Source organism: Pollicipes pollicipes, unplaced genomic scaffold (assembly GCF_011947565.3).
Source record: "Pollicipes pollicipes isolate AB1234 unplaced genomic scaffold, Ppol_2.1 Scaffold_3812;HRSCAF=4468_pilon_pilon_pilon, whole genome shotgun sequence".
Classification (NCBI taxonomy): Eukaryota; Metazoa; Arthropoda; class Thecostraca; order Pollicipedomorpha; family Pollicipedidae; genus Pollicipes; species Pollicipes pollicipes.
Window position 1 is genome coordinate 137,691 of NW_023596380.1, and position 8,257 is coordinate 145,947.

An 8,257-nucleotide genomic window follows, 5' to 3' on the forward strand; every position below is an offset into this window, starting at 1 on the left:
ACGGTCAGATCTAGTCAGTCGCGACCAGACTGAGTGTGCGCTCGTGACTTGGTGCCGTTGGCCCGCCTCGTCTTCTCTCTCCGCCCGAGCCCCCGGCGCCCCGTGTGTGCCCGCCCTCGAGGTACGGCGGGCGCCGCTGGACGGCCGCCGGGCGCCGCTGGACGGCCGCCGGCGCCGCTGGACGGCCGCCGAGCGCCGGACGGCCGCCGGCGCCACTGGACGGCCGCCGGGCGCCGCTGGACGGCCGCCGGGCGCCGGCGCTGGCGCTGCACTGGCCCAGATTGCCGCCAATAAGTCCTCTCAGGGGACGGGGCTGATCCGATCTGGCTCAGGCCGGCTTACGGAGGCGAAGGCCGCCCAATTAGATCGCTCCTGGAGATTGCCACAGCGCTGTGGTCGCCGTTCCACGCTGTGCCCGCTGCCTGTGTTCTGGTTTGAAGGCGCACGCAAGGTTTCCGTGGACCATCCATGTGAACCGACTTAAGACCCGTACGAGCTGAGTTGCATTTGGAGGCTATGAATACCGGCGGTTGAACAGTTACAAATGTAAGGTTACGTTGCTATTGCAATGAGGTTGTGCAATATTGCGGCAATATTTGTGTACCTTTATCGTGTTAAAAGACCATATCAAACACCGCACGATCTGCCCGTCCTGGCTCACGTCATAACCTTGTTTTTGATCACTGCTGGGTGTAGCCGGCATCTTCCCAGATAAACAGACCATGCGGGTGTCTAATTCCGCTGGATGGTTGCCAGTTTTACTGACTGCTGCCGTAATGACTGCGTCATCTGATTTCATTAATCAACCCTAGCACAAACGTGGTCGGATACGTATGTGTCCGAACGTGATCCTGCCAGGAAAATTCAGTCTTGCGCCCCGCGAACGCGTCATGAGAGTGCCGATGCAGCGGGCTGAACAAAGGCTTCTGATCCTATTTGCATGTCGAATGGGGTTGTCGAAATTGAGTTCATGTCCGCACTGCGGCGACAGCCACCTCGTCTAATGCGGTGTGGGATGTGCTGACGGCTAGTGCTGTCAAATATCCTAATGCTCGCTGTCTAGTGCCACGTGTGAGCTGCCTGCCACCAGCTGTCTGCCGTCCACCGTCCGCTGTCCGTTCGATACCGTGCGCTGTCTGGTCTGCGCTGTTGTGTAATGTCTGCTGGCTGTCGTCCGCGTGTGTGTGTTGCATGGTGTCTGGCTGTGTGGGCCTCCGCTGTCTGCTGTCTGCCGTGCGGTGTCTGGTCTCCGCTGGCTGTTGTGTAATGTCTGCTGGCTGTCGTCCGCGGTGTGTTGCATGGCGTCTGACTGTGGTGGGCCTCCGCTGTTGCTGTCTGCCGTGCGGTGTCTGGTCTCCGCTGGCTGTTGTGTAATGTCTGCTGGCTGTCGTCCGCGGTGTGTTGCATGGTGTCTGACTGTGGTGGGCCTCCGCTGTCTGCTGTCTGCCGTGCGCTGTCTGGTCTCCGCTGGCTGTTGTGTAATGTATGCTGGCGTGGTCCGCGGTGTGTTGCATGGTGTCTGGCTGCGGTAGGCCTCCGCTGTCTGCTGTCTGCCGTGTGTGTCCTGTGCGCGACCCGTGGCACGCTGGCTGCTCTTCGCCGTCTGGTGTGGCGCATTTTCGCTTGCTGTTCATTACCTGCTGTGGCCTAAGTAGCTCACGGCGCCTGCTCTACGTCACGGACCGTCCTCCGTCTGCTGTGTCCCGGCTGCTGACTGCTGTGCACCGCGGGCCTTCCACTGTCTGCTGTACTCTGACTGCTGTCTGATGTCCCACCGCAGCCTGACCGCTGTCTGCTGTGTCCCGGTTGCTGGCTGCTGTCCCGCCGCGGCCTGCTGCTGTCTGCTGTGTGTCCCGGCTGCTGGCTGATGTCCCGCCGCGGCCTGACCGCTGACTGCCGTGTTCCGACTGCTGGCTGCTGTTCCGCCGCGGCCTGACCGCTGTTGCTGTGTTCCGGCTGCTGGCTGCTGGCCCACCGCGGCCTGACCGCCGCTGTCTGCCGTGTCCCGACTGCTGGCTGCTGTCCCGCCGCGGCCTGACCGCTGTTGTCTGCTGTGTTCCGGATGCTGGCTGCTGTCCGCTGCGCGGCCATGAGCGGAACTAATCTGTCGTAACGGCGGCGGGCGCGCATACCAATCTGCCGGGCGGCCGCGGCCGCCACCGCTCCGCGTCGCTTAATTACCCAAAACGGGGCGCGGCTTCTACCGTGTTATTACCATCTCGTCGTAGCGCGGGCGATTACTGGGTCAGTGCCCGGGGGAGGGGGAGAGGGGGGGGGGGCGAGGTGACATCCCGTCGTTCCAGACCGGCGGCCGGCGGGAGATGGCGATATGGCGCTGATGGGGCGGCGAGACGTTTGACTCGCTACGGGGGAAATGTGCCGACGCGTCGTACATTACGACAGCGAGCCATTCCGGACCGAGCCGGCCGCGGCCGGTACAAGATTTCATCAGGATAGGCGCCCGAGACACGTTTTTAATGGAGCCGGCCAGATCTTCCGCGCCGGTGCCCCGCCTGGATGCGTTTGCTAATGGATCCGTTGTCTTTCCCTCCGGGAGCAGGCTGAGTGGGCTCCGCCGGACGCCCGGCGGCGTCGTTTCAGCCGCGAACGGTCGTCGACGAATTACGGCCGCTGCTCTGTAGGGGAATTTAATTCCGTGCCGCTGCCTGCGCAGTGGCCCTCCGTCACTTGATCAAATGTGCCGGCCGGCGTGCTTCCCCGCCGGTTACGGCGCTTTGGTACCGCTGCGCCGGGTACAACGTTTTGGTACCGCCGCGCCGGTTACGACGGTTTGATACCGCCGCGCCGGTTGCGACGGTTTGATACCGCCGCCCAGTTACGACGGTTTGATACCGCCGCGCCGGTTACGACGGTTTTTGGTCGACGCAGCTGTTCCGAGTCGCTCGTTCACCGCTCAGCTTCAAAACAGATATCACTCCATCACGGTATTCCCGGCGATGGGCACTTTTGGAGCAGCCGGGCTGGCTCGGGCGCATGGAATGACAGGCATCGATGGGTGCACGGCGAGCGCCGCGAAACTGGCGCTGCATGCTGATGCATGCCAAACCGTGGTCACCTGGAAGCGTCGTTTTAGGGGAGATTGAGCTTCGCGTGCTACTGCGCGGGCTGTGGGTGGCTCAGTGTCGGGCTGACTCTTCGCCACCACCGAGACGACCCCGAAAGGTCGCCGCGCTCGAAGCCCGCGGGACGACCGGCCCACATGCCGGCGGCGAATTGACTGATCGACCTCTGGAATGGTGTGGCGGGTGTCGGCAGCGGACGTCACCACCTCAGGCAGACCGGGTCCGGGTCGGAAGATGGCGCCGCGCTCTGCATAAGGCCCGGGGAGGTGTGTCGCCGACCCGGCTTGAGACGGGACGCGGAGCGCCGATCGCCCATGCATTTGATATTCTCCGGGCTTCTGGAGAATCCCACCCACGCGCCGGCTGCGTCACGCCGCCGCGAGGCCCTTCTGCTGGTGCTGCCACGTCGCCGCGGGGCTCTGCCGCCTCCGCTCGTCGCCCACCGGCACCTCCGGCCGGCGCCGCCGTCCGGTCCGCACCTCCCCCCCCCCCCCCCCTCCCGCCTGTAACGCCCGGCCGGGGCGTCGGGACCGGCGCTCGGCGCCCGCCGGCCGCTCGCCGTCCGGAGACGCGGTACAGCCGGCCGTAAATCACGCGTATTGAGCCGGCAGCGGCGGACGCCCCGGGAGGCGGCCGCCGCACGTCCGTGTCACCGCCGGCCGGCGGTCCACCGTCGCAGCGGGAGGCAGCCGCCGTCCGCGCGTGGCCCGCGCGCGGCTCCAGGCTGCGGTGCTGGCGCCGGCGGTCCGCTGTGCAGGGCTCGGAGGCGCCCGCGCGGGCTCAAGTCGACGGCGCCGGGGAACGCGCAGCAACTAGCGCATGGTGTCGCGAGTGCGGGCTCTCAGATCATTGCGGTTTGAGCGCACACAGATGCACTCTGAGCGAAACGCGAATAGCTGGCGCTGTTCCACACGGATTTCAGTTGTATGCTTACCTGTCATGGGCATCCGGCCGCCCTCAGCATATGCTTCAAGCAGTCGCCTGACCAATGCTGTCTGGTCGTATATTTTTCAACTCAGGGTCCCTTCCAGCCTGATTCTGTTCCGTCAGTGGATTGCATCTGGTCGAGTTCGGTTTGTTTACCTTGTGTGTTATAAGGAGCGGGCCGCTGTCAACACCGGCCTGAATGGATTTCTCTGGCAGCACGTCGAAAGGGTGCTCGGTTTGTTGGAAATTCGTGCTGGCGGGTCCGCGTATTGGGTGGCGAGTGGACGGAAGCTAGAAGGAAGGCCGCACAGCGATATAGCAGAAGAAGCAAGGACTGCCGGTGCACTTCTGCCAGCTCTGACTGTCGACGCACACCCGCTTCATCACCAACAGTGAAGAGGGAGAGCGAGAAGGAGAGGCTGTCTGCAGAAGCCCCGGGGCTTGGCAAGCTCCCAGTGCCCCTGAGCGCTAAAATTGACATTGTCGACTTGGGGCGGTGGCTTAAGTTCTCTCAGACTTAAAAAAACACATTAAACTCGGCTTTCGGAAAATGGGTCGTCCTTGTGAAGCTCAAAGCCGCCGGGTGCCTCGCGGCAGTGCTGCAGCCGATTACTTTGCAAACCGTCGACGGTGGGCGTGCAGATTTAATCAGCGCGTCTACTGTCGTCCATCCCCCTCCCCACAGCCCCCCCCCCCCCCAGCCATCCATCTCTCCCTCACTCCGCCCACGCTCCCGGGCACTGCGGCCACGGTCACTGCCCCCTCCTCCCGGAAATGCGCCGCAGGCCATTTCTGCCGAGCGGCTTTTCTCGCAACCCAGCGCCGCACCGGTACGGCGTAAGCCGGTCTGGAGAGGCCGGGGCTCGCCGGGAGCGCGGCTGAGGTTAGCCGACGGTCGACTCTGACCGGTGACGGAAGTTCTCTCGAGCGGCCACCGGGAGCGGCGCTGAGACTAGCCGACGGTGGCCTCTGACCGGTGACGGAAGTTCTCTCGAGCGGCCGCCGGGAGCGCGGCTGAGACTAGCCGACGGTGGCCTCTGACCGGTGACGGAAGTTCTCTCGAGCGGCCGCCGGGGCGGCGCTCGAGGGCGGTGTCGGCCCGGCTTCTCGGATGACATCGACGGAGGTGAGCCGCCGGCTCAGGGACTCAGCACGTGGGCTGAGGTGCCGCCGCCGCCGCCGCCGCCGCCCGCCCCGCCGCCTGCCGCTGCCGCTGCCGCTGCCGCTGCTGCTGCTGCCGCCGCCGCACGCTGCCGCTGCCGCTGCTGCTGCGTTCTGGACGCGTCGAGGCGCAGCGACGCTGTATGCAGCTTCGCTGCAGATCTTCGCACGATGCTCCAGGGTCCCGGGAATTTTGGGTGAAGCCGAACGAGTAATTGTTTCACGCTTTGAGCCAATCAATTGAATCAGAACGCCCTGGGTGTTCTGAGAAGGAGGTAAAAGATGCCTTAATCTACGTGGAAAAATAACGTTAGACAGCGCAGAAAATATCCGCCGTCTAGCTTTGACGGACACCCTTGCATTGCCCCCGTATAGAGGTACAAACTAGCAGCTGTCTGTTCTTTCTTCATGTGACCATCGAGCAATCGTAGTGCATTCAATTGAAGGCCTTGCCCGATGCCCACTGACGCTTATTGCTGACTATTGCACGTGGTCTACACTCATTTGCCATGCGCCTCATCGAATGCAGAGGGTTGGAAGCAAATGTAACACATTGCGATCAGCTGGCGAGCCGTCTTTTGGGCTTGCAAGCTTACAACTTTTACCCAACCCCTGCTTTAGACGCGATGCAGACGCTTCCAAGCCCTATTGGTCGAGGACTAGGTCTGGCCCTTGCCAGTCGCCGACATCATATCCTGTCGCATACGCGCCGAAAACTCTGCCGTCGCTGAGTATCGATCCCGCAGTTCGGCGTGGCCGATTGCTCCGGCGGGCCGTTCCCGGGGGTAATGCGGGCCAGTTATCGGCTCTATAGACGGGCCGCCGTCCGCAGATTGCGGCCGCGCGTCGGCGCGCCCGCCGGCCGAGGTAGTCTCCCCGCCGGCGCGAGCGTCGCTGACTCTCCGTCGGTGCCGATGGCTCCGATGATGGCGGATTCCGAGCGCATCGGACTCGCTCAGCCGGGATGAGTGGGGCGGCGACATGGTGGCCGCACGAGGATTTCGACACAGATCACGGCGGCTGGGCGTCGGTGGCGTTCCGGCGGCCGCCTGTCGGGCGAGTCGCAACGCCACCCGCGCCGCCGTGCCGGCAGCCGTGCGGAGGGGACGCGTACACGGCGGCGGGTGCTGACGCGCCGCCGGGCCGGCGGCCGTGTGGAGGGGACGGCTACACGGCGGCGGGTGCTGACGCGCCGCCGGGCTAGTCGTCGTGGTCGCCGCGGCAGGTCGTCATCGGCAGAGCCGGCCGCCTCTGCGCTGGCAGCGCACGGCGTCGTCACGGCCACGGGGCCGGTTGGGTGGCGGCGTGGCCGCGTTCAGAGACGCGGCACGTGCGGGCTAGCGTCCCGGTGGCGCCGACTGCCGGCAGTCCTTGGCCGGGACGACGCGCGGGGGCCGCCGGGACAACGACGCCGGCGCCGACGCCAGAGCTGCAGCACACTTAGCAAATTGGCTGCCGTTAGTTGGCGTTTTTTAGGCTGCTCCGCCGTGCCGGCGATTCAAAGTCAACAGCGCTGTTTTTGCGGCGCACGCTCATTTCGCCGGCTACCGGCAGATGCATCAGCGAAGGAGAGGCAGCAGGCGGGCGGAGCGGGTATCGAGGCCGATGTGGGCGGCCGTTGACGGCTGTGGAGCACGCGCCGAGTGGCGCACCGCCGCTGCCAGGCAGCGCCGTCGCCACCAGACTTCCGCGGCGGTTACCTCTGCCGCGCCGTAAATAATGCACCGCTGCACCTGACGTCAACACCGCTTTACGGCCCTGGCCGCGGACGGAAGCGCTGCCGCGCCCGCAGGCACGGCTTTACTGAGCCTGGCCGCTCAACGGCGCTCCCACAGCGTCGGCAGGCGTCGCCCCCACAGCTCCCACAGGCGTCATTGATGCAGTCGCCCCCACAGCGCCCACAGGCGTCTGTGGTGCAGTCGCTCCCACAGCGCCCACGAGCGTCAGTGATGCAGTCGCTCCCACAGCGTCCACAGGCGTCAGTGATGCAGTCGCTCCCACAGCGCCCAAAGGCGTCAGTGATGTAGTCGACAGAACGGCAGCGCTAGGCGATAACCGGCACCGAAAACCGCGGCATTTAAAGGATCTACGAAGGTACTCTTTTGAATGATACATGTAGAAAGTTGCGACATGCTCTGCCTGTTGTTGTCGCGTCTTAAGCCAGGCCAGGACTTCAGTCTTTCAGTTGTCAAAATTCTACAAAGTTTTGGCAGTGACATGGAAGTCAATTACCGTCTGGTGGTGTGTTTATCACGGAGCATTTCTGTACATAGCTTGATGGTCGAAAACATAGCCATGAGGTCGGCTATTTTCAGGTATTTGCAAGTTGTCATAGTTGAAATAGCAGTGTTTTGAAAATCCTCTGTCATTTCAAGACAAATGAGATTAAACGGTTTGGTGCAAACATCTCGTTCACGACCCCAGCAGTTTGCTGCTTAGGTGGATGATCGTAAGACGGTGTTGGCCACTGGGAATCTTTTACCGCGTCTTGCAGCAAACTTATTACTGCCATTTGAGAGTCACGCACATTCTGTTACCGTTAACAGCTGCTGCCCGCCCGGACATGAACGTGCGGGTTAGTCTCCGTCTCTCCGTCTGGCGTGTCCGGCAAACCCGATCATCACATGTCACCCGACACATCACACGTCACCCGAGACAGGTGACCGCCTGACTGCTCGGACCACGTGTCTGTAAGCCGACTCGACCTTGGCTGGCATGCAGACGGCTTTGTTTTGGGAGCGGTGCATCTGTTGCCCTCCCGCCGGACCTATAGATCAATATTTACGAGGTTATTTTGCCTGGCCGCTCAGGAGTTCGTCCCTGTCTCATTTGACTAATGCGCGACCGCGTGCAGTAAGTGGCGGCGAGGAGCGGTGGCGATGTTAACTTCGCCCCATCGGCTAGCTTCGCAGCCTGGTCCCGACAGGCTCGGCTGGAAAGGGGGATGCAGTTCTAATGGGCCCGCCAGCGATCGCGCAACCACAGCCCATCGCCGGTCTACCCAGCGGCGGCGGCGTTGCGCTGCGCCGCTTATTTGCGCTCACTCGCCCGGCGATGGACGGCATCCTTTGGCACCACATCATATT